Source organism: Dermacentor variabilis, chromosome 4 (genome assembly GCF_050947875.1).
Source record: "Dermacentor variabilis isolate Ectoservices chromosome 4, ASM5094787v1, whole genome shotgun sequence".
In the NCBI taxonomy this organism is placed as follows: Eukaryota; Metazoa; Arthropoda; class Arachnida; order Ixodida; family Ixodidae; genus Dermacentor; species Dermacentor variabilis.
Genome location: NC_134571.1, coordinates 187,640,973 through 187,666,832, shown reverse-complemented (window position 1 = coordinate 187,666,832; position 25,860 = coordinate 187,640,973). Strand labels below are relative to the sequence as shown.

General features: G+C 44.2%; 1 pseudogene; it reads left to right on the top strand.

Moving 5' to 3' along the window:
• Positions 1 to 1,470: 1,470 nt before the first annotated feature.
• LOC142580593 (U2 spliceosomal RNA) lies at positions 1,471 to 1,651 on the top strand (annotated as a pseudogene).
• Positions 1,652 to 25,860: the final 24,209 nt, after the last annotated feature.

Sequence of the window (25,860 nt, the reverse complement as noted above, 5' to 3'; positions counted from 1 at the left end):
TTCTTCTCTGCAACATGCCAATTATGCATGGCCGCCAAGTATGAAAGGTGGCAGAGAACAAAAGCATGTATAATGTGGATGAGGTTGTCTTCCTTGATTCCCCGGTGCCTGTTGGCGATCCTCCGAATGAGGCCGAGAGCACTCTCCGTCTTGGCGGTGATCTTTCTGAGTGCGGTTCCATTGGCACCGTTAGACTCGATATACATCCCCAATATTCGGAGTGAGTCGACTCTGGGCACCGGAGACCCGTCACCAGTGAAAAGCCGTATTTCGCTTTCGGACGCCGGTTTCCAATCACGATGGCCGCCGCCTCTGGGTCTTTTCTTGTAGAGAAGTAGCTCAGATTTCGATGGAGAACATCTGAACCCAGTGGGGCGGAGGAAGCGCTCGGGCGCATCGATGGCGCTTTGCATGGCGGCTTCAACTTGGCCGTCGCTCCCGCCGACGCACCAGATGGTGATGTCATCTGCGTAGATGGTATGGTTGATTCCTTGAATCTTCGTGAGCTCCTTAGAAAGCCCGATCATTGCGATGTTAAATAAAGATATAAAAATGTGGAATAAGAAGGTGTTGACGATAGGTAGGTTAGAAACGAGATTGTAAGCAGTAATCGATGAAAATGAAGCAATAAATCGTAAACTAAAACCCTAAATGAATGTTGGTAAGCAAAGTCTCAATGTCGCGATCAAATTATATTGAAAGAAAGTAAGTGCCGAATGTAGGCAGCGCCAACCTTCCAGTCGCTGTGGTAAATACTCAAGGCAGCCAAGGATGTCATATTAGTAAGTCATATCCAATGGAGAAGTAGAAGTGGTGTTTTTAAGGCTTCTTGTCTTTTTTTGCTAAGTAAGGAATCATCGACAAGACAATAAACAAATTGTCTGTGTCTGTGTCTTACCTGCCCTACAGAAAGCAGCAAATCGGTAAAGTTGTAAGGAAATCCATGTGTAAATAAATATAATTAGATGATACGACACAGCGTAGCTTGCAGATAGCTAAGACCTCCTGTCTCACAGTTCGCTTTTACAGCGACACAATAGGTTCCTGCAGTCTGGAAAATGTGTTATTAGACGTGACAGAAAATTCTCGCAGCAGTAGTCTTCTCAGAAATCTAGCCATCATGATCAAAGCTGATGAAATATTGAGTAGCCGAACCATGTAGCGACACCTTCGTCAATGCATCTATTGTTTCCTTTAAAAAATCGTGACCCATTCCGCTCTGTAAAGGCGGATGACCGGCGAAGCTCTTTAGCATATGAGACAGAGGTGACACAGAATCTTGAACATAGGTACGGACTCATCTACCATGATTTTTATATGTATTCACGTGGGCGACGGGACCGCCACCCCGAGGAGCCGGAGGAAACCAGACACGCGTGAGGTTTCGACGGGAGCGCCACCACGGGAGAGTGGAAGGAAAGGAGATACGCAAGCGCTTGGAACGCCGACAAAGAGGGTGCGAATGTAGACATGGCCGACGCGAGTCGAAGTGTAGTATCTGTTCTTATCAGCTTAATATCGCATACGGATTATATTTGGACCCAGAATGTTAAACTTATTTTTGCAGGTTTGGTGGAGTGCTTGAAACCTGTCTCACCTCCGTCGCGGGTCAACTCGGTATTGCACTATCTTCGGGATCGGCCCAGGGTTTTTGGTCTACGGACATTTATCTGATGGAAACTATCCATATACAGCTTCACTGTAATAATTTTTTGTACCCAGACACATAAACGAATCGTGTATAATGGCTCGGGATTTGACAGCTCGTGAAACCTGCGAGTCACTAGATTAAAGTATTGAGCGAGGTACTCAAAGACGAAATTGGCGACGACAGTTACATATTTTGGTAGTGGGTGAAATTTGCGAAGCGCGATAACTGCTGAAACTCTGCAATGAAAAAAGAAGGTAAATTATGCGGTTGTACGTGCCAAAACAACTTTGATTATGAGGCACGCCGTAGTGGAGGACTCCGGAAAATTCGACCACCTGGGGTTTTCTAACGTGCACCTAAATCTAAGTACACAGGTGTTTTCGCATTTCGCGCCCATCGAAATGTGACCACCGTGGCTGGGATTCGATCCCGCGACCTTGTGCTAAGAAGCCCAACACCAACCACGGCGGGTGCTCTGCAAAGACTACAACATCTAGAAGTAGTAGTGGAAATGACAATGAGGAGAATATACGAATACCATGCACACTTCGTTTTGTGAGACGTCAGCTATAGTCAGTTGACAGCCCACAGATGCACCCTATCACAACAACGGCGTCGCTTTTCATGCAGGCATCTTTTCCTTATTTTGCCACAATTACATACAATGCAGTCGTAAATAACTTTCCGGTATTATGCGTGCAAAGACAGAAATGCTGTATTACTCTTTAGTGTTGGTACGTGTGAGACCACTGGACACAAACATGCAATTTCACATTTCACACGGTGTTATGAAAAGGAATTCGTTTTGGAGTCAAGGTATACCTTGCAAACACTGCCTACATCGAAGGGCTAAGATTTTATTTCACAAGACCGTGTGACCGAACAAATCATTTCAAATGTAGAACCTAAAGAAACAAGCCAGCAGCCCGCAATGCGTGATAATTGAAATCTGTACATAGGCAATGTATGTAGTCCGTGGAGAACTATAGTCTAGTTAACACCGTCATTGTTCCGATAATTTTTTCAGTCCTCAAAATTGCATATCTACAAATACATTTGCGCAGTAGCGTAACACGCGCGAAGTTCTAGCGCGTACTAATTAATCACCCTGCACAGACAACTTACGGCTCGTGAATGTAGTGCTGCGTTCACTCTCATGTAATTGGAATCCTAAATTTAGAGTGCCAATTCTATCATCGGTCATAATATTTAGTGGCGTTGCACTTATTCTGCTTTCAATACAAGTCTGTCCATTGGCTTCCCCACTTCATGATCATCTGGCGTGAATTTAAAATGTACCCGTAGTCAAGCCGGCGACTTGTTCGGCGTCTTCATTTGTCCCTTGCGGCGTCTCCTCCTCTTCCCGTCCTCGACAGAAAGCGCCAGTGACTGTTTTAGGGCCTCCTTGCGCTCCTGGGCACTCGCGGGTGCTGCCTCACGCTTCGCCTTCCGCGTCTCGACGAGGACCTCCGGAAGCCACTGCACCGCGAAGACGCTGAGGGCGGTCAAGATGGCCGTGGTGCCGTGGAACAAGGAACCTATTTTTCGGCCGCTCAACGCGTGTACGAGGATGCCCAGGAGCGAACCGGCGTAACCGAAGAACATCGAGGCGCTCACACCGGCACAGCGGATGCTCGTGGGGAACACTTCGGCCGAGTAGCACAGGGTGACGCTCATGGAGCCCGCCAACGCGACTTTGAGAGCAGCGTCCACCACAGGAATGACCATCTGAAGACCGCTGACGGACATCAGCATCGTCTGGACGGCGGAGAGGGCGCACACGATGACCAGCAGTACGATCAGCGTGTCCCGAAGTCCACGCTTGACTACGGCCCAGCAGACGGCCACGTAGGACGCCGCCAGCAGTACCGTTTGTACCGCCAACCAGTAGTAGCCGGGAGAGTGCCCCTTCACCACCAGGGGGAAGTAGATGACATTGAGCGTCAGCCTGGCTAGGAACACCGACGCCACCTGGCGACGCATCTTCACGGACTGCACGTGACCGTCAGAGGCGTCCGTTGAAGAATGCTGATTCTGATCTATCTTTACCAGTTGGACGAGAATTGCCCGAAAGGTGGCCGCTGCCTTGGTGGTGTCCAATCCGTTGAGGATGGCTGCCTCAACGACGCCCTCCTGAGCGCGCTGCACGTCCCAGGTGGCCAGGAGCCAGGCGGGTGACTCTCGCAGTAGGCAGCACCAGGCCACCAAGATGGCCGTGGGCACGATGATGACTCCGTGTAACAACACCCAGCGTGGTTTTAACAGGCTGAGAGCATCGACGAACGGAGGTACCACGGTGATCCCCACGGCCGTGACCAGGATGGTAAACAGAAGCCGCCACTGCTTGCCGGTCACCTCGTAGAGCAGGATGAAAATGAGCATGAAGACTGTGTTGGCGGTTGTCAGGACCACGGTCCTTGTGGAGACGTAGAAGGTGAATGTGCCGGAGACGCTGCTGCCAACAGTTCCAGTTAGCAGGACGATCACGGAGGCCAAGGTGACAGGCCTTCGACCCACTCGGTCGGACGCGAACCCGAGCACTGGCGTCACCAGAGCGGAAATCACGACGAAGATCCCAGTGCCCAGGTTTAGCAGGTACTGGCGGTCGCAGATGAGTCCGAAGCGGCTGACGATGCTGTCAGCTCGGTTCGCGATGTTGTAGTCCCAACTTTGACAAGGCGCCGTCGACCTGTTGGCCGCAGGAGTGTCCTAGAAGACAGGTGACAGCATTTCCTCGTGAAGCTTTACTGAAGATATTATCCGAGCTATTTATTACACCTACATATACATTAGGTATACCATATGCGAATTTATATATATGTACAAGGTACAAAGCAGGTCGGTGACTGCTCGGTAAACACGACGTGCAATTTCTTTAGACATTGTGTTGCTCAGATCCCGCATAGATTTCTTGCGCTCCTTTCTTTTCTCACACAAGAATTTCGGAGCTGTTTTGCTGGTGCACTGTGCGGCTTAACACCTGAAGTACTCTGAACGAACCACCTGGCCATACTTGTGCAAAGTGTTGCAGATCAGCACCGATTCGTTCTCTCTAAACGGCTGTTGCTGCGTCTTCGATGATACCGTAGTATCTTGAAATAATAAATAATACAAATATATGTTACAATTCCTCAAAACTTCTAAGAGTATCTACGCCACAATAAAAACAAACTTACATTCATCCGTCGCTTCAACGCTGCTAAAAATTGTTAAGGAGCTACACGATTTTCACGACCACGGCACTATAAATCGCATACAACAAACTCCCACCATGTAAAATAAAAAGCAATTTTTGTCACTTTCGCATATGTTCATCTCTTTCCCAATGTATGGAACCGTTTTCCAGGCATCGCAGTTGATGAGGTTGGACACGTATACAAAGCAAAAAAGGGGTTAAAATTAGAGAAGTGCACAAGACGGAATTCGATTTCGAGCTAAAGCTTATTGTGCAGTGGCGCAGTAGTAGTACTTGACAAACGCATTATTGACATGTCAAGAGCCCTGTGAAAACAGCTTTTGGAGTTCGCGAGCTCATCAAGATCCACCAAACATTTTACACATGTACTTCTCACCGAAACGCATTCACGTCCCATACTATTAATAATGTTTCCAAAGCACTTATCAAGCTCGTTTACGCGACTGTCATATGCAGGGGCATTAAACGCTGCGAATGATAGCATTGAGTCACGTAAGAACCTCTGCTTCAAATTTTGGAATAAGTGTGAGCAATATTAAACTCTCATGCAACAATAATTGGTGCTGTTGAGCGTGGAGTTCTTTTTCCCCGTTTCACTTGGGAACGTTTAATAGAACCAAAGTACTGTTATAGATTGTATGGAAGGAGCTCAGTTGAAAAAAAAACTTTCCCTATTCAATGGCGTGTCTCAGGTAGCTCAATTTGTCTACATCGAGTGGCTTACAGGATCGAGCAGACAGACATCCATGGAAAAGTGAAATACTCGTAGAACAAATTGAAAGCTTCGTGAATAAATTTTTCAGTTATTCTTATTGGGACACGTGCTGCAATATATGCCCGCATATGGGGTTTCACCTTGGCGCTTATGCAATTGCAGTTAATATGCTTCAGAGCTGCTACGCGACTTTGCTCGTTTTAAGGCCAGGTCAATCATAGCAACTGTTCAAATCGACAGCAGGTCGTAATCTCACCGCGACGACCGGGTCGTACACGGTGCACTTGCTGAACGAGCCGTCAGCCTCAACGGGGATGGACATGTTCTTCCACGCGTCGGCAGACAGTTCGCGCAGGTTTTTTGGCGGCCGGCACCAGTGGTCCACGGGCCGACTGGTGAGGCGGTCCGACAGCGCCTGAAAGAGAGCCACGATCACCGACAGGACGCTGCACAGCAGGACTCGGCGTTGGTACGGTCCGTGACCAAGCACGATGTAGATGCTCTCCTGGACGGCAGCACAGTTGTCATGGACGACGAAGCCAGGCATGAGTTTCCTTGAGGTCGATGTGGACGACGGGGTCGCCGGAGACGCCGCGCTTCCAGAAGACGTCAATCCAGAACGGGCCACCGACGTCACTGGAGACGCAGCTCTACTGCTAGCGGTGCCTGAACTGACCGACATTTGATTTCCTCGTGTTTCAGAAGACGACGTCTTCTGCAAGGCGTTGGATACCTTTCGAGAATTGTGTGTTCCTCGAGAGGCGAAAATGCGTGCACACGATCGCGATAATCGTTCTTCTTCTTCCCACATTCCGCGAGGTACGTGCCGCTGGAGCACGGTTAGATGAGAACTTGACTGCTCTCGTAATTTCACTTCAGAGGAAGATGAACAAAACTACATGGCTGGTTGGGTTACCAGTACCTGTAAAGAAAAAAATTGCGTTGACTGAACACCTTACAAAAATTCACGAAGAGCTAGAAAAATTGTGCAGAAACTATTGACGATGACTTTCAATGTAAGTGCACAGCGAAAACGAGCGACGGAACTAACGTTTTCCTTGCCTAGTGGACCAACCAATCGACCAACCACGAAATCATGCGAAAGAGGAAAAGAAAGCTATTCCCATGAAACATAGCCGGGAAGTATTACGCTACCGTGGTAGACAACCGACAAGAAAATGACGTCAAGTGCGAAGACAAACAGGAGCAGTATACAGGTTGGCTCTTAAGCGTCCGTTCCTGCGTTGAGCGTCGGCGTCCCTCGGCGTAACCGAGCGAACTTGCACAGTGAACTATGAAACAGCAAACGAGGAACGCAGTGCGGGATATAACGGTGATAGCGAAGAGAGCGCGAGGAGGAAAGCGGAGCAGGAGGGTGCAGCGGAACCATGAGGCGGGAAGCGGAGGAAGAAGGTATGACGAAAGCGTGAGAAGAAAAGCGTAGTGACGGTCAAGACAGGCTCTGCGGCGACGATCGCTGCGAGACGGCGTCATAGTGGAACGCGTTATCTGTTCACCGATGACATTATCGATCAGGCATTTGGCGAGTGCGTCCAACGACAGTATGTATGAAAACAAAGCGCTGCATGAGCGGAGGTCTCTCTGCGGCGGCGACTGTTAAGCGTGCATACGCGCAACCCCGGCGCTGCCCATCGCGATCTCCGGATTAGCTGAGGCAGTCGCGCCACACTTCGTTCGCTACTCACAGCGTTCTCTTCCTAACATAAACCATGTGCTTATATAATGATAATACAAAATATTGCCACGCATACCTTTTCACACATAAAGCAGCGCTCAAATTTCGCGTTATGGAGTATTGTAAACGTTGGTGCATTTTTTACACTTTTTACCGATATACAAATTTTAGTAGTAACTGCCATCTCCTAATACAATCCGAATCTTGGCCAATCCGCCGCTGTGGGTATGCGCCATCATTGAAGGAAAAATCAAACGGAACGAAATACTGAATAGCTATAATAAAAAGGAGAGCATCGGCGGAGCTATATTTAACAGACAAAAAAGAGAAACCGCAAGAGCGAGCTTTACCAAAGCTTAAAGATTAGCGCACTACTGTTCCAAGGTGTGCCAGGGGCACTATAACGTAAAGATATTGCAAACTTTTCTATTCCAATTATGCAATCCTCCATCCGCGATTGGTAAAAAATCTTTTTGGGCCACCCCTACTTGCCTGTCTGGCACGCGACGTCACGAAAACGGCGATAGCTCCCCATCTGATATGACGTGAACACACTGATTACGCATGATTCGAAAGAACAAAAGAAAAATAGTTCTTAATGATTCGACGCCACTTCGCCATTAGTCCGCGGCTATTGGTCAAACGTTTTCGGGCGACGCCCACTTCACCTGCCTGTCACGCGGCGTCAGAAAACCGTGAGAACTTACCACGTCAAAGTGACGTGTACGCGTTAAAGATGCATTAATATGCCGAACAAAGCTGAATCTTCTTCTGAATAGCCGCAGGCTGCCCCGTTCCGAAAGGAATAAAAGATGGCTGCCGCCGATCGCTCAGGCACTGGCTACTTGCATCTGCCGGGGAGCATGGGTTTATTTGCATACAACAAAGCTTTTTGTGCAGCCGTATAAAGTTTTCGAGCACTTTCAGCACCTTTTCGACCTCGTTCTACCAAGTCTTCTTTGCTGAGGATTCGTCTTAGCGGCATTCTTAACCTTCCGCTGCATACCGTCAGGATTTTCGACCAGCCACCGCATGCTATGGAAGGGAAAGCGGACCAATCACAGACGCCGGCACCACCCTCCTCATCCGGTTATCAATTTTCAGTGCATAGGCTCGGTCCCATCAACTGCCTCTCCACTGGAGCGAGCTCCTCGCCTCTTGTCAGCGAAGCAGATAAGACAAGCCGCTCAGTGTAGGCAATGTTATAAGTTATTAAAGCAAAGAAAAGTGGCCTCCTATAAAGGAGGAGAGCGTTTGATTGGTCTGTTCAGACAACCCTGAGGGTCACCGCCTGATGTTTGCGTCGGCTGTTGCACAAATTTTACGTCAGGAGATTGGAATAAAAACATATTGGGATAGTTTTGCGTTATAGGGCCCCAGGTTGCCAGAGAACGCGGCGTTATAAAGAAAAATGTGGCCTTCGAAGCTGTTCATGTATGGCCTGCTGGAACAGCACAGAAACCAATGAGCAGAGAAGGTAATCAATATGTTTTCTTAACATGTCGTAGCATTCATAGATACCCAAGTAACGGCATAGTTACTTCACCCGAAACTGTCGGCGAAAGATGATAGCGGTAAAGTTCGTGAGTGGCAGTGGGTGATAAACGGTCGGAGTATCGGTGACGTAAAGATATGTAACGCTAGTTGGACCGCACAACTGTAGGAGGAAAGTAAAAATGATGTGCTTGGTGACATCAGCCACTACTTCATTTCAAAGGAGGTACTTCTAGTATAAATCAGCCAACCAGCCACGCACATGTCAGGGCTCCCCTGGGTGTGTCGTAACGCTTCGCGCTTGCATTTTGTAGGCGTTACTCAGTGAACAAAGAAGGAAGAAGATGATTATGGCGAACTCTCACGAGACGTTGACCTAATCACCTGCACTAAATTCTTTCTGACCCGTTACCTACTTTAACTCATATATTCTTATGCCTCATCTGAGTGCAATGTTGTGGATTGTGTACTTGGGGATCACTGTTTGCCTCTCGTGCCGTGGTATCGCTGTAATGCAAAGCGTTTACGCGCACCATTGGCCGGGCAATGCTGCAAGCAATACCAGTCGCCAGGCGCTAGGCTCCGACTTGCAAAGCCTTTCGTACACAATGACAGATGCTTAAAGCTATCCTCACCTAATCAAGATAGAGAACGAGGTCATAGGCAGAAAAGATTCAGGCCAGTTTACGAGGAAGAAAAAGACCAGTGATTGCGGATCCAGCAATGGACCTCAAGGTGTCTTGACCACTCGAAGCGACAGCACCTTTGGGAAGTTCAATCAATCTTTATTTTCATTCTGTCAATGATACAGAAAGAAGGACTGTGACAAAAAGCCGTTTTTCAGAACAGCTTGACTAGGCCACAGCCCCATGGAAAAATTTCGGAGCGGTAACAGCACTACCGTAAAATAAATCAAAAATTGAAACTTAACAGACAGCGTAGTACTATAGGGCACATACTAAGTAATGGAACTGCTAAGGTAATACAGAAGGCAGTTTTTACAGTCGTCAAAAATTCAATACAAAACAAATTCTTAGAAAAATGAATATCTGAAATGCCATCAAATTACAAATGTCTAGAATAAATGCACTGAATGTACAGGAAAAACAATATAGAAATCAATTTGTTACAAATAGTTACATACAACCACATGAAACAATTCGATACACTTATGGATTTGATAAACGAGACAAAGTTTTTAGTATAACCAGTGTTAAGTAGTAGAAATATCAGAGCTATACATCACTGTGTATAACTTGCGGATATCCTGATTTGAACAATCAAATAAGTCAAAATTGTTAAGGTCATAGTGATTGAGGAGGGACGGAAGAGTGTAAGACAAGCGCTCTTTTCCGGAGTTTAATCGTACTGTGTCTACTTCCCACTTGTCTCCATGACGCGTGGGATAATTTAAATGCCTAATTCTTAAATTGGCCAGAACACGCAAATTCGTTATTTTCTTACAAGTTTCTAATTTGAATTTTCTGCTTAACGTATAATTGTATGTCTGGTGTATTTTAACTATTCCTGAAGTGCAGAATAAAACATTAGTAGATGCTGCAAAAGGTGCATTGAAAATATGCCTAATACATTTTTTCTGAACCAAGTGTATTTGATTTAGATTTGTGACTGTCGTTGTACCCCATACTAGTTGCCAATAATTTAAACGAGAGCTAAAGAGCGAATGATAGAGTAGAATCTTGATTCCTTTTGGAAGTAAGTATCGAAGCCTGCCAATTACACCTGTCACCTGAGCTAATTTTTGCAGAACATGTCTTACGTGGTAATCCCAACTCATATTCGCGGAAAAAAATATGCCCAGACATTTAAAATGCTCAACTATTTCAATAGTGTGAGTACTCAGTACTATGTCTTCATGAGGTGGAATAATTTTATTTTTTGATCGGAATATAACAGCTTTTGTTTTATTTTCGTTAATACGCATAGCATTTGCCGCTGACCATCTCTCTAGCGTTTTCATTGTGTGATTACAAGTTCTGATAAGCTCATGAGTATCATGCACTGAAAAAGGTATGCTGGTATCATCAGCATATATTATGTATTTTGCCTCGCAATTAATATTTACAATGTCATTAAGATAGATATTAAATAATAGTGGGCCTTGAATACTGCCCTGTGGTACTCCACACAGCAAAGGTTTCACTCCGGAAATAGAGTCGCTTATCTGAACGACCTGCTGTCTGTTCGATAAATAAGAGTCAATAAGCGTTAGGGCTTGTCCACGAATACCATAGCAATGCAATTTCTTTAACAATATTTTATGGTTTACTAAATCAAAGGCCTTTGAAAAATCAATAAAAATACCGAGAACGAGCGCCTTATTTTCAAATTGTTTAAGAATATACTCTTTTTGCTCCAGGAGTGCCAGTTCAACTGATTTATTTTTCCGAAAACCAAATTGATTAGGTGTAAATAATTTATATTTATCAATGAAGCTTGAAAATCGAGTGTGCAGAATTTTTTCCAAGGCCTTTGAGAACACAGGCAAGATAGATACGGGTCTGTAATTGCCAAAGTTATTTCGGTCACCTTTTTTTAAAGCATGGTCACTTTTGCTATTTGCATATTTAAAGAAAAGACAGAGTTAGTTAAACAAATGTTAAAGATATCGGCTAAAATCGGCGCGATAACATCAGACACGTCTTTGACAGGACGTATTTGAATTGCGTCGTTATCACAACTGGCGCTATTTTTTATACTTTTTATTGTTGATAAGACTTCGTGGGCGGTGACAGGACAGAAGTACAGTGACTGAGCGTTGTGAGCACTTACGTATTCGCACGCATCAGCCGGGGTTCCGGTCATTATCATACCAGTGAAAAAATTATTAAATGCCCTCTAAGAACAGTTAACACCCTTTGGCTTGCCCCTTCTGCCACACAAAAATAATCGTCATCTGCCTTGATGCGTTTCCTTTCTTTATCGCTGCAAGCCCGGAACTTTCCAGTGACGAACGGCACGCGCGTTATCAGAAGGGGCACTCCAAAGGGTGTAAACTGTTCTATGCTGATAACGCGCGTGCCATTCGTTACTGGAAAGTTCTGGGCTCGCAGCGATAAAGGAAGGAAACGCATCAAGGCAGATGACGATTATTTTTGTGCGGCAGAAGGGGCAAGCCAAAGGGTGTAAACTGTTCTTAGAGTGTGCGTCAGCCAAATCTGATCCATCCATATCAAAACCGTCTACTTCTAGTTTGGAAACAGGAGTGGTACAATGTCCGCGATGAAGGAGTGTGTTTAATCTAGACCACAGTAAGTCAGAACGATTGCCAGGAACTTCAAGATATGTGGATTGATACTGAGTTCTCGCGGATCGCAAGCGTTTTGTAATTTTGTTACGATAAGACTTGAAGGCCAGCCAGTCCTCCGGTAAATGAGTATGTAGGAATGTTTGGTAAAGTTTATCTCTTGTTTTGATTTGATGACGCATCTCCGGCGTTATCCATGGTTTTCGTGTTTTACAATTTAATCTGCGCTCTTTTAACGGAAAATTCAAATGATATAATCGCTTGAAAATTGCAATAAATTTATCGTAAGCATCGTTTGCGTCAAGAAATTTCCTTACATCGCTCCAATCTGCCTGCAATAGACTGTTACGAAATGCACTGAGCGCCACAGGCGTAACTAACTGAAACTTAATTATTCGAGTCTTTGCTCTACTTTGTGTCAATAGCTCCGCACATAAAAATATTGGAAGATGGTCACTGATACAACATGACAAAACACCTGACCTAATATTATTCTCAGACAAATTTGTAATAAAAAGATCTAGGACTGACTCGCATTCAAGTGCCACTCTCGTGGGTATGTTAATTGTATTTATGAAACCATTAGACAGTATGATAGTATTAAAGTCAAGGCTAACAGAGCCTGTAGAACTGACGTCAATATTAAAGTCTCCCCCAGCAATTAATGTATACTTATTTTCTGCCATATATGAAAGGAATTGATCATAAAAATCAAGAAGCATTGCAATATCGCCATTTGGTGGACGATAACAAACTGAAAACACGTTATTGTTTGCACGTACACAAAGCATTTCATAATCAGGGTTTGTCTGGGTAAAATTATCCAATAGCTGACATTCAACGCTTTCGTAAAATAACAAAGTAACACCCCCACCACGGCCGCGCATGCGATTTAAATGAAATGTCCTGTAATTGGACAGCCTAAAGACGTCGCATTCGTTAGTGCTCAAAGTTTCAGTCAGCATTATGGCGGAGTATTGGAATGAAAATTCAGTGAAAAACTCTTTTAGACACGAGACTATTTCCAATCAACCTCGGATTTAGGTGCACGCATCTGCATGAATTAGGAGGTAGCCGACATACAATGTCGTTTAGGTCATTTGGCAGATAATAATAGTGATTTGTCATTTGAGTTACTTTCACAAAGGAACATAACGGTGATTAGATTGTCTAGAGTCGGTTAAGGTCAGCATAGCTCCCAATGTGAACAGCACGTGCTTCTTTCGTTTTCTGCACCAGAACCTTACCGTGGCTATACCAGACGTATTCGTAGCCTTTATCCTTAGCCATTTTCTTTGATTCTCGGAGCAGTTCCCGGCAGTGCCGCGTCAGATTCTCTTGAATGAAAACCATCGGGTCGGATTGTTTCAGGTTACTTTTGTTCGTTAACCACGCATCCCTTGTTTGTTGCTGAACAAAGCGAACAATTATTCCTGGTATTGTCTCTGGTCTTGCTGGTAGCCTATGAACAGATACTACGTCCGATTCGACTACATGGGGAACTTTAAGTTTGTCAGCGACTGTGTTTAGTGATGCAATCAGGTTTTCATGCGGCAATGCACGGACACCTATGGATTTCCAAGTTCAGCCTTCTGCTTCTGTATTCTAGCTCATTTGTCTGTCGCTCAAGATCACTTTGTGCGGTTGCGCGAATAGCATCTTTTGCCTTCAGTTCTACTACCTTCTTTCTTAGCTCTTTAATTTCATTGTCCTGGCGACTGATCGTTTTTTGAAGATCGTCAAATTTGTTTGACATGAACATGTAGACTGTGCTCCATCTTTTGAACCTTTTCTGTCAAAATCGGAAGACTTTCAAGCTTCTTATTAATGGAAGACAGAATTGCTTTCATAGCTGAACCATCATGGTTGTTACTTTCTACGGAAGCTGATCCCGGACTACGGCAGGGCGGACACCGCCAAGTTTCCTTCTGTGCAGCATTTTTACCTTTGAAAGATTTTTCTGTGATTCCTGCACACTTTCCTAAATGATACATGCGACGACATTCGCTACACTCTACAGCACAGTCGTCAGATATAGACAGATGACATGTTGAACACAATGTTGACATTGCAAGAAGCAAAATGTTCTCGAAATGTTTTCGGCAGCGGAAGCAGCAACAGCACTATGCAAAAAAGTGGTCGACTTCATTACTGACCTGCGACAACGTGAAGACAGTGCCGAAAATTAGCGGTGACTGCAGGGTGCTGCCGCCGCTGCCGAAATGACCGCCGCCGCAGGAAGGAACGCTATTTATCTTGATGTGGTCCGCTGAAAATGGCGCCTGCGCAGTAGTCCCGCTGTACGAGGCAGCGCGGTCAGATTGGTCGAAGCTTCCGAAAATGTCGGCAGATGATCCATCTTGCAGCTGACCACGATGGCGAGCTTTCCACGGGCCCAAGCGGCAGGCACTGCTATGTCCGAACCAGCGTCTATTCCTGCGACAACGTGAAGACAGTGCCGAAAGTTAGCGGTGACTGCAGGGTGCTGCCGCCGCTGCCGAAAAAAATCTGTATTAACAATTCGTTTTCAAGAAGAAAGGCGAGTCTAAACGGTTTCACGTTGTTTATTATAGCTGCTCACAGCCTTATTACCAACGCATCCCAGGTAATATTGTGCATTCGGTGCGGTGACGTCATGATACGTAGGACGCCATCATTGCCGGCTGCATCGTGGGCTAACGTGCCACGGCGTCTGCAGTCGCTTGGTAGGCGTTATAATTTAATTGCTGGCTTTCGATAAATCTTAAGTGATTTCACGTAACTGGCACACAGAGCAAAATTAGCCTTGAAGAAAGACTTAGGAATGTGTATGAAAACAAATGGGTGGCTAAAGTGCACAAGTATTTGTACCTGAAAAGCGTAAACACAAAATAAAGGGAGATGTCGAGAAATTTGTCAAACAAGTGCAGGCTAATTGAAAGTGTAAAGAGACAACCAGGAGTCCTGAAAAAAAAAGTGAGAAACAATGACAGTGAATTGGATGCAAAGAATAGAAACGAAAAATACCATGGAGATTTACAAGTAACGAAGACAGAAATTACATGGGAAAATTTGTAGGATAACACAGAGGACAGTGCCTTCCTATTTGAGGCTCGAGCTGGTTGCCTAAGAACAAAAACATACAGAAAGAAATGTTCGCACCAAGATGAAGCATATGTCTGCTCAGCACATCCTATTGGAATGCGAAAGTTTTTAACCAGTGAGACCTGTAGATAACGTACACTGTCTAGAAGCGCTTGAAGATAAAGCAAGTTAAACAAGATAAGCAAGTAACTTTTACAGTGTGGATAAAAAGCAGGGAACAGATTTAAAGGACCGGATGCGTTAAAGGTACCGGGCGCTTTACAAGGTAGTTGTACAAATTTTAAGGAAGAGAAAAAAGATTAAGGAGATGTATAGAAAACGTTAGAATGAAAAATATGCGTAGTATACCTGATTACCTCAAACAGGCTAGGTGACTATTTGCCACTGCCCCGTTTCAAAGAGGATGCCAATAAAAAATCCGCAGTGCCGTCCGGAAGGCGGAGCCCCGATTGCGATAGCAAATTAGTAGATAGCTGTACGAAGTAAAGATAGTAGTTTTATCGGCCGTGTAAACTTATAAACATTCGCTTACTTACTAAATTAACAATGACAGAATATTTAAGCGTGACTCAAAGAGGACGTAGAAAGAAACAGGCACGCAGAGACGACGCACTTTGTGTGTCTGCTTCTTTCTATGTCCTTCATTAGTCGCGATTACACTTTCTATCATGGATTCAAATCAAGTAGCCTACCAAAGTCTTTTGACTAAATAAGCCAGTAAGGTGTCAGGCGCGCAAAGGTAAACATGCATGAACACATCTCGCTCGATGAGTGCGAAAACTCGTGAAAATTCTGGAGTGAGAAATCGCGAGAGCAGCAAGGGTATTTACCTTCATGTATATCTCGCTTCGACGCGAACGAAACGTCGAGTGCACAGCGCATACGAAGCTACCGGCACTACGCGCACTCAGCAAACATCGCAGATCCATTTGAAGATGAGGCCCGCGCGGGTACGCACCACGTTGCAGATTGCTTGCTTTCAAGACGCACGAGTGCCGGCAACGCGTCCCTACGGCGTCCGCGATTCGAGTGGCCAACGCCGTGGTAGACGCCGCGGTTGTCTCCACTCTGGGTGCGTTCCAATTCCGGCCAGCATCGAAGGCAGTCTACGTAGACAGCGACAGCCGAGACAGCTTCGAGACCATGTAATGGAACGCATTCTTAGCCGTCTCTAAGACGTACGGAAGACGCCTCTGCGGCGTGACGCCATGTCACAGTGACAAGAAAAAGTGGATAAAAGCATACGTTATTGCTGTATTTTAAGTCTCTGCGCCTGCAAACCTATGAAAAACACAATGTCGCCTACATTAAGGACGTACAATATCGTGTCTACGTTTTCTTGTGCGCAGACAACCTTCCTGTAGGCTTTCCAATCGCCCTGCTCAGCCGTCATCTTGTGTGGACAGGAAAGTAGCCTGCATCGTTTTCGACTTCGACGCTGTCTTCACGAAGCTGTCTACTTTGACGTCTTCGTGAGAATTGGAACGAGACTTAGAAGGAAGCTTTAGCTCGGGTGATCCTATCTAAATACATGTAAAAGGAGAATTCGTTTTTCTCTCAAATCACTGCACCAAATTTGACGAGGTTTGTTGCATTTAACAGAAAAACTTAGTCTAGTGACTGTTGGTTTAGAATTTTTTTAGGCCGTCAATTCTTTATTAAAATTGACTAAAATAAAACATAAGAAAAACGAATTTATCATTATTATTATTATATCGCAATTATGGGAATTGCATCTAACGTTACATCTAAAGCGGACAAATTTGATACGTTACACATAAATCTTAAAAAAAAATAGTAATACGGAAATGCAGCTTTTGCAGAACCGTTGTACACAACGGAACAAATTCACGTAAAATATATATCGACATATCAAATTTGTCCGCTTTGAATGATCTAATGGATGCTGTTTACAGAACCGCGATATCTGTTTTTGATGCAGAGCTATTAGTCTGTAAACTTTGTGCTTCTATTTTCTTCGAACTTTCGAATTCTCGAAAATTATTTTTACAAAACTCGGACCCTAAATCGAAATTCCGCTTTTAACAGTCACTAGAATTTACCTTTATCTCTTCACTGCAACAAATTTCATTAAAATCTGTCCAGGGGTTACCTCAGAAAAGCGTTTTTGAGTTTTACATGTATTTGAATAGCCCGCGTCTGAGTTGGGCCCGAGCTAAAGCTTCCTTTCAGGATGGCCGCTGTCCGCTTAGCCGTCTACTTAGCCATCTACAGCGAGTATTGGAAAACAGCCATTGTACTGAGTGGCAGGCGAGGAGGACATCGAGGCACCCTAGCAGCCGCCGGAGAAGAACGCCCCTCCTCCCTCACCTGACTCCCCTGCCTCGCGCGCGACAGAAGAGGGCACGCATCCGGCCCGCGTTCCTCGCTCGCCCCCGCGAGATTGATCCGCGTTCGCCTGTTCACCCTCACAAGCTTTCACTCATACGGAACCTCACGGTGACGCCGACGGCAGAAATGCGCGTGGAGTGTCCATATAATTGTTATCGCAATAATAACCTTCCCATACTGGTCCAACCATGGCATCAATGGCACTGCCTAACCGCCGTGGTTGTTCACCCCTCGCAACGTTATGTCGATGCGAGGCGTGCCCATGTCGACAATCTAAACGTTGCTAAGCGTCAGGTCCAGGCCACCGTTCGATTACTTGCCATGATATACGCTTTCCAACGGAGATGGAACGCAAAAATATTCTTCGCGCACAGAGAGATCTCTTATTGTCAAATATAATTCTATTTACAATGGTGCAAGTTATAGCTCCCAGCTGGGCTTCTAGACGTTACAGATGGTTCATGAGACACGACTAGCACTTGATAGGAGCAAGCGCAGTTTACATTATATTTATTGGTGCTCAAACTATCGGCCAGTAGAATCGGTGCCCACCGTTCATAGCAGATTCTGAAATTTATTAATCATTCTCTTTTCAAAAGCACAGAAAGGCTTTCAAATTGAAATCACGATTTATCAAATAATGTGGAACTTAATATAATTAAAAGTTAGCGTAATTATGTTGATTATTTAATGATGCAGTTTGATTTTCCGTAGATATAATGACCGCCTCATCGAATAGTTTATATCAAGGGTTAGAATTGTGCTGTCTGCTACAGGCAATTTCTAAAAATTTTGGTCCGTTTCAGAAAAAGCACCCGGTATAATGCAGACACATATCTGTGACGACAGTCGGATGGCTTTATTTGCTCACCGATTCCATCTCCATCGCTTCGGCGCCGTCCCTTAGGGCGCATAGTAAAGGGCTGTGGATCGAGAAGTAGGATACGCAGTTGACGACTCTGAAGTCATTGAACCCCCTGACCAATACGTGGTGAAGTACTCCAACACTCCTCGATCTGGGTATGTAGTCAGCGTGCAGTCCATTTCCTACACACCCCACTTTACGAAGCGCATGACTCGTCCACCGTGAAGCGTTGTAATTGGTGGCCTGCGATTCCTCGTTCACTCTGGCTTGGCGTATTTCAGCCAATAAATTTGATGGTTTGGAGCGACGCGTTGCCCCTCAGCCTGCCGCATTTGCTGTAATAGCATCTCCCTTGCATCCATCTGCTGAGCGGCGTATCAACGGCGAGGGGCCTTCGAACGATGGTTTAATCTCTTACCGCTAGAGGCGTTAGGTTATTTTAGGTTGGGTGATGACAATATTGAAACGGAGACATTGTGTTTTCAATGCCGGACATTCTTCTCCGAGTCAACGTATTTTCTTGCGTGTATCTCAACATTTCCGGGGGCCAATCCCGGACATAATGCAGTTGTCTCCGCGATCGGCCCCTGAAGAAAGGTAATGTCGTGTAACAGGGCACTCGCTGGTCAATAATATCGCAATGGCACCGCCGAAAACTGTAGTTGATCTCCCTGAGGAAGGTTATGCCGATCTTCTATAGGCGACGCCTACCTATGTCGACAATCTAAAGATTTCCGCTGCTAAGCGTCAGGTTCAGGTTACCGTTCTGCTACCCCGCCGTGACATGCACTTTACGGTAGAGTTGGAAAGCAAAAAAAAAAAAACAATTCCTGCGCGCAGATATAATCTCTTATTGTCAAAGTTGGTGTTCTTTACAATGGTGCGCATTATAGCTCACAATTCAGCTTCTAGACGTTATAGATAGTTCATGATGCACGACTAACACTTGATTGGGGCAAGCAAAATTTACGTTAAGTACATTGTTGCCCTAAAATCATAGGCCATCGTTCATAGCAAATATTGAAATTTAATAAACAGTCTGTTTATTTGTCAAAACCAGAGGAATGCTTTCAATTCAACAACGCGAGCATGCAATGAAATGTAAATGGCGACGTACAAGGTTTATTTTTGTGTTGCCATTATTAACTTTCCTGAAGATAAATTTCGTCACGCATGAATTTCAGTGCGCACGAATCTTGTGGTGCGTAAAGAGCATTTTCAAAATAATTTTTAAGGAATCAAGTGCTGATCTGCTTATTTCAATTAGCTTACCTCTTGCTTAATCCCCTTTATTGGTTGTGTTCTCTGGCCTAATGTGATGAATGCGTCTAAGTTTTTATATAGAATACAAAGCTATGTTTTATGTATTTTAGCAAAAGATAACCCTACCAAAGCATATTACATGACGCACGCGCCATATGTTATATTGTCACACATTAACAAGAAGAAGGGGGTTAACCAAGGGGCTCGATTATTATTAGTCATATCATAAGAAGCCAACAAACACTGACACCAAGGACAACGAAGGAAGGGGAAATTACTTGTGCTTTATAAATGATATAAAGAAACGATAAGTCAAAGGTAATTAAAGTGGATGAAAAAACAACTTGCCGCAGGTGGGAACCGAACCAACAACCTTCGCATTTCGCGTGTGATGCTCTACCAATTGAGCTACCGCGGCGCCGTTTTCCCATCCACTTTCTTGGGTATTTATGTGTCCTAGTAGAATCCTGGGAGTGTTAGCCAGCGCCACCACTCAGAGACCTTGCCGGCGGACGTGGAACGTCCTTTTTGCCGCAGGCGTCACGATAACGTGATCTTTTTGGGTGAAGGCAACTGGTCAATAAACCCACATATGCTACCTGAAGGCATCAATGTTACCGGAGTCGAGATCCTCGTTATGTAATAAACGAGAAGAAAGGGGGTTAACCGAGGGGCTCGATTTTTATTAGTCATATCATAAGAAGCCAACAAACACTGACATCAAGGACAACATAGGGGAAATTACTTGTGCTGTATAAATGAAATAAAGAAACGATAAGTTAAAGGTAATTAAAGTGGATGAAAAAACAACTTGCCGCAGGTGGCACGTTGTTTTTTTAAAGCACAAGTAATTTCCCCTATGTTGTCCTTGGTGTCAGTGTTTATTGGCTTCTTATGATATTGTCTCACATGAACACATGTGCCTCCGATGTGTTGTCTTGCGCGATGATACCAGATTATTGTACATAAAGAATACGATACTTTTTAAAGCGAAGCTCTATACCTCTACCATCCAAGGAAATTTTCATGTCGTTGTGCTGAGCGAAAAACTCCCCATACGTGGGCCGATCCCGGAGATAGTGCAATGCCTGGTCGACCCACAGCGGAGGTGAAGCAGGCGTTAAGCACTCCCCATACGTGGGCCGATCCCAAAAATTGTGCAATACCTGGTCCACCCGCGGAGGAGGTGAAGCAGGCGGTAAGCATTCCCCATACGTGGGCCGATACCAAAGATAGTGCAATGCCAGGCCGAACCGCGGCGGAGGGGTAACAGGCGTTAAGCATTCCCCATACGTGGGCAGATCTCAAAGATAGTGCAACGCCAGGCCGAACAGCGGGGGAGGCGTAACAGGCGTTAAGCATTCCATATACGTGGGCCGATCTCAAAGATAGTGCAACGCCAGGCCGAACAGCGGCGGAGGCGTAACAGGCGTTAAGCATTCCCCATACGTGGACCGATCTCAAAGATAGTGCAATGCCGGGCCGCCCCCGGTGGAGGTGAAGCAGGCGTTAAGCACTCACATAATAATAATAATAATAATAATAATAATAATAATAATAATAATAATAATAATAATAATAATAATAATAATAATAATGCCTTTATTTTCCATCCCAAGGATGAGGGAGGGGGAGAGAAAAAGCTAGATATCCAGCTTGACGGGCTCTCGCCTCCCCGATACAATACATGATGTTTAGAAAAAAAAGGCAAAGAGTACAAGCATATGAGTACAGACGGAATATCACAATATCACAAATGACAATTTTTACAAAAATATACAATTCCAAAAAAACAAAGCGATGTGCATAATATCATATCGTATATTTCAAACAGAAAGTGCTGCCCTTCCACTTATAAATGAAACAAAATGACGCAAATCTTTTGACCGGGTGCGTTGGAGATTTAAATTGTAATGTTGGCACAGGTTTAAGAGATGTGGAAGAGTGTTTCTGAGCATATGTTGTCCGTAACCTGTTCTGAATGAATGTATGTGCCAAATATCGGTGTTTCTAGTTGCGTAAGCGAAATTTCTTTTCTGCAGTGATGCCAGTTGTGCAATGAACGAGACGTTATTTTTGACCTCGGTAATGTATTTAGTGATTAGGCGGTATGCGTACAGATCATGAATCGGCATTATGTTGTCTTTCATAAAGAGCGGTTTAGATGGGTGGTCATATGCTACATTGTGTATTATTCTGAGCATTCTTTTCTGCTGAACGTGTAATTTTCGTAAATTCGCGAAGGATGTTTCCCCCCAGACCAAATGACAGTAATTTAGATGCGAACAGAACAATGAATTGTGAAGGAGCAATTTCACTTTTATAGGGAGGATGTCATTATGAGTGTAAATCGATCCGATGACACGTGACAGTTTAGATGCTACGTAATTTGTGTGGTCATCCCACGTCATTTTCTCATTGAAAAGTACACCTAGTACTTTAAAGGAATTTACTATCTCTATTTTAAAATTATTAAGAGTGATATCATCGTTAATATGAACATCCTTGTTTTTTGGACGGTAAATAATGGCCTTTGTTTTGGAAGTGTTAATTTTTAGAGCGTTATATTTTGTCCACTTCTCAAGCTGCCTAAGTGCTGTATTTGCTTTCATGACCACGTTCGAGGCAGACGAGGCTGAAAAGAATAAGCTGTGTCATCAGCATATATGAACATTTTTATTTCTCTGTCTATCTGTGTTATGTCATTCACGTATATGTTAAAAAGAAACGGGCCCATAATGCTGCCTTGCGGTACGCCGGAAGAGAGAGTTTTAACATGGGATCGGTGACCGTTTATTTCAACATACTGTTGTCGACTTCCGAGATAGCTGCTCAAAAGCATCAATGACGTTCCTCTAAAGCCATATACTTGAAGCTTTTTTAAAAGTAACTTGTGGTTCAGGTGGTCAAAAGCCTTCGAAAAATCTACATATACTCCTAATGCTAAATTCCTGTCATCAAGAGATTTTAGAATGCATTCTTTTTGTTCTAATAAAGCGAGTTCGGTGGACCGGTGTTTCCGAAAACGAAATTGTGAAGGTGTCAGTATATTATGCTTACTACAAAAGTTATTCATCCGGGTCAAAATTACTTTCTCAAGCCCTTTCGAGAAAAACAGGTAGTAATGACAAAGGCCTATAGTTTGCAAAGTCATTCTTGTCACCTTTCTTATAAACAACTGCTACTCTTGCAATCTGCATTTGCTGAGGAAAGACACCATTTGCCAGACAAAGGTTAAATATATGGGTGAGACTCGGTGCTATTACATCCATAACATATTTCACAGGTTTCACCTTAATACCGTCTTTGTCGCAACTCCCGGAATTATTTAATGAAAAAAATACGGTCTTTACTTCGGACTGAGTGACAGGACTTAGGAAACATGTCTGATTCATGGTACAATTTATGTAGTCCAGAGCCATCACATCATAATCATTTCTCTGGAGATCAATAAAAAAATCATTAAACGCATCAGCCAGCTTCCTGCCTGACAATTCTTCATTTTCTCGACTAATTTTTATAACTTGATTTGATAGAGAGGGAGGATGAAGCACACTTTTTAACTTTTTCCACGTCACGTCAGTCCTAGAGGTTGAGTTAAAAAAGAAATTGCAATAATACTCGTCTCTAGTGGTTCTAATATCTTTCGTTAGTTTATTACGAAGGCATTTGTATGTTTTCAAGAGATCAGAATCGCGAGTTTTCAAGAACTTCTTATACATCCTATCCTTCGCTTGAATTCTAGTAAGCAGACTTGGCGTTATCCAGGGTTTACATATTTTTTTTGACTGCGTAAGGTACTTGTAAGGAAATGATGCATTATATAATTTCACACAGCTACTCAAGAATAAGTTATATGCATGATCTGCGTCTGTTTCGCACAACACATTGCTCCAATCAAAATTATTGACTCTTTGTCTGAAAAGTTCTAAGTTTTTAGGTGTTATTTCTTGGAACTGAACACGCTGTGTACTCTTTGGGCGTGCGTGGTTGTTTTCAAGGTACATGTATATGGCATTGTGATCGCTAACATCACTGCATATTACTCCGGCTTTGCAAGAAGGTGTGTAGTTATTTGTTATAAATAGGTCAAGTAGTGTTACAGATGTAGCGGTAATTCGGGTGGGGGAACTAATAACGTTTGAGCATCCAAAGGACAGAAAGAGCTGCTCCATTTCTCTTTTAGCGGGAGTATCAGTAAGCATGTTGATATTGAAATCTCCGCCCATTGTAATGGTGTACTTATTATCACAGACAAAAGCCAGTAATGACTCTAGAAAAATAAACCAGTTGCGTGTGTCTCCGCTCGCGGGCCTGTAAACAACAGCAATAATATTTCTGTCTATCCTTAATGTCAGGATTTCATAGTCTGTGTGAATGCATGAGTAGGCCGGCAAGATTTCACAAGAAAACTGTTTTTTAACAAGCACTGCTACACCGCCCCCACGGCCGGTAGTTCTGTTGAGATAAAAATTACTGTATTCCTTCAAGGGAAAGGCGTTTGAATCGTCAACGTACCACGTTTCCGTTAACATTACAAAGTCGAAATGCGTCTGAATTTCAGAGAACAACGTTTCGAGTTGAGCGACCTCGTTTCTGGCAGACTGTACATTCAAGCGAAAAAACTTTAAAAAATTAGAGTGTAGATCGCAAGATTGTTTGGCAAGATCGGAAGGTAAAACATAATCGGACTCAGCCATGATAAACTGTGGGACCAAGGTTAGAACAAGAGATCAAACGAACTAAACGAGCTTATCTAGGTCCTCCTCGTGGCGGACGTTGATAGCGTTGTTAACGTCTTATTGGCGAAGATATATGTTTCCATTTCGATGCCACGCATATTTGAAGCCATGCGTTCGTGCCCAGTTTTTCAAGTTCGCAAGAAGTGTCCTGTTTCTTTTCGTCAGATTTTCAAGGATGTGACATCGCTCATTCGACATGTTTAGTTCCTTTCTTCGTTTCATAAACGCCTCCTTTGTCGACTGCCTTCCAAAACGGACGATAATTCCTGGCAGCTTATCTTTAGCGGCTGGCAGCCTGTGAATAGCGACAACATCATGATCAGTCAACTCCGGGATTTTAATCTTCCTTGCTACTTCATTTACCTTTGACAACAGGTTTTCTTTTTCAGTTACCGGAATGCCGTGAAACTCGAGATTCATTCTCCTGCTTTGCTATTCTAGCTGGTCAACCTCTTTCATGATCTGGGAGGTATCAAAGATTTTTTCTTGCCTTTCAATTGTTTCAACACGTTTCTTCAGTTCACCTATTTCGTTATCCTGGCGACGCATGTGGATCAGAATTTCGTCATACTGACTTGACATCAGCTGAACTGATTTCTCGATACTTTCAACAGTATCTTTAAGCGTTGCAAGTCCGTCCACCTTTTCATTCAGAACAACCAGGAGTGCTGCTAATTCAGCTTCAATCCTGGGCTTGGTTTCCTGAACACCCCTCGTCCGGCCCGTTCTACAAGTAGGGCGCCGCCATGCCTTTCTCCATGACTCGCCTTTTGACTTAAATGTGTTCTCAGACACGTTCGAACAATTTCCAAAATGGTATCGGTAGCCACACTCCGCGCAAAGCAGTCCTTCGCTATCCAAACATTCGTCGTTACAACACAAACAGATCTCTTTTTCCGTGGAAGCCATGGCGGAAAAAAAATATAGAATAATACCTTTGCAGCATTTGCTATCACAACAGCAACGCTAAAAAGCCAAGGCAGCAGTGGCAGCGGTTTTAGACGATTGGTAAAGTGAAAATACGCAAATCGATGACTAACCTGCAAAAACGCAGAGCGTATGAATTAGACAGTGCTGACACGCTGCCACTGCTGCCAAATGGTGGTCCGATGTTCTTGCGTCCCTTCTTATACTGTGACGGTCCCAAGCGCGCTGATGTCGCTCTCCAGTCCGCATGCGCTGATGTACTTTCCAGGCGATTGTCTCAGCTTCCTGGCAGTCTGGCCAAGGTCGATTCAAATAGGTCGCGAAGCTTCGGGCGAAAAGCGGTTCAGTACAGATTGTCACCGACATCAGCACGGGGGGTTATGGGAGCAGCGATTGAAGCGCGACTAGGTTTGGAGGGAACAAACATTGGGAAAGAAAAACGCGTTTTTTAATTCAAACGGGACACAGTTAGATTCATTCAACGAAAATAATGTTCCTAGTCAATTTTATATATTCGTGACGAGTTAAAAAAATACAAGTTTAATTTTATTATTATTAATAAATGCATTTTTTTTCAGCGCCCATCGCTACAGGGGGCGTTGACGCC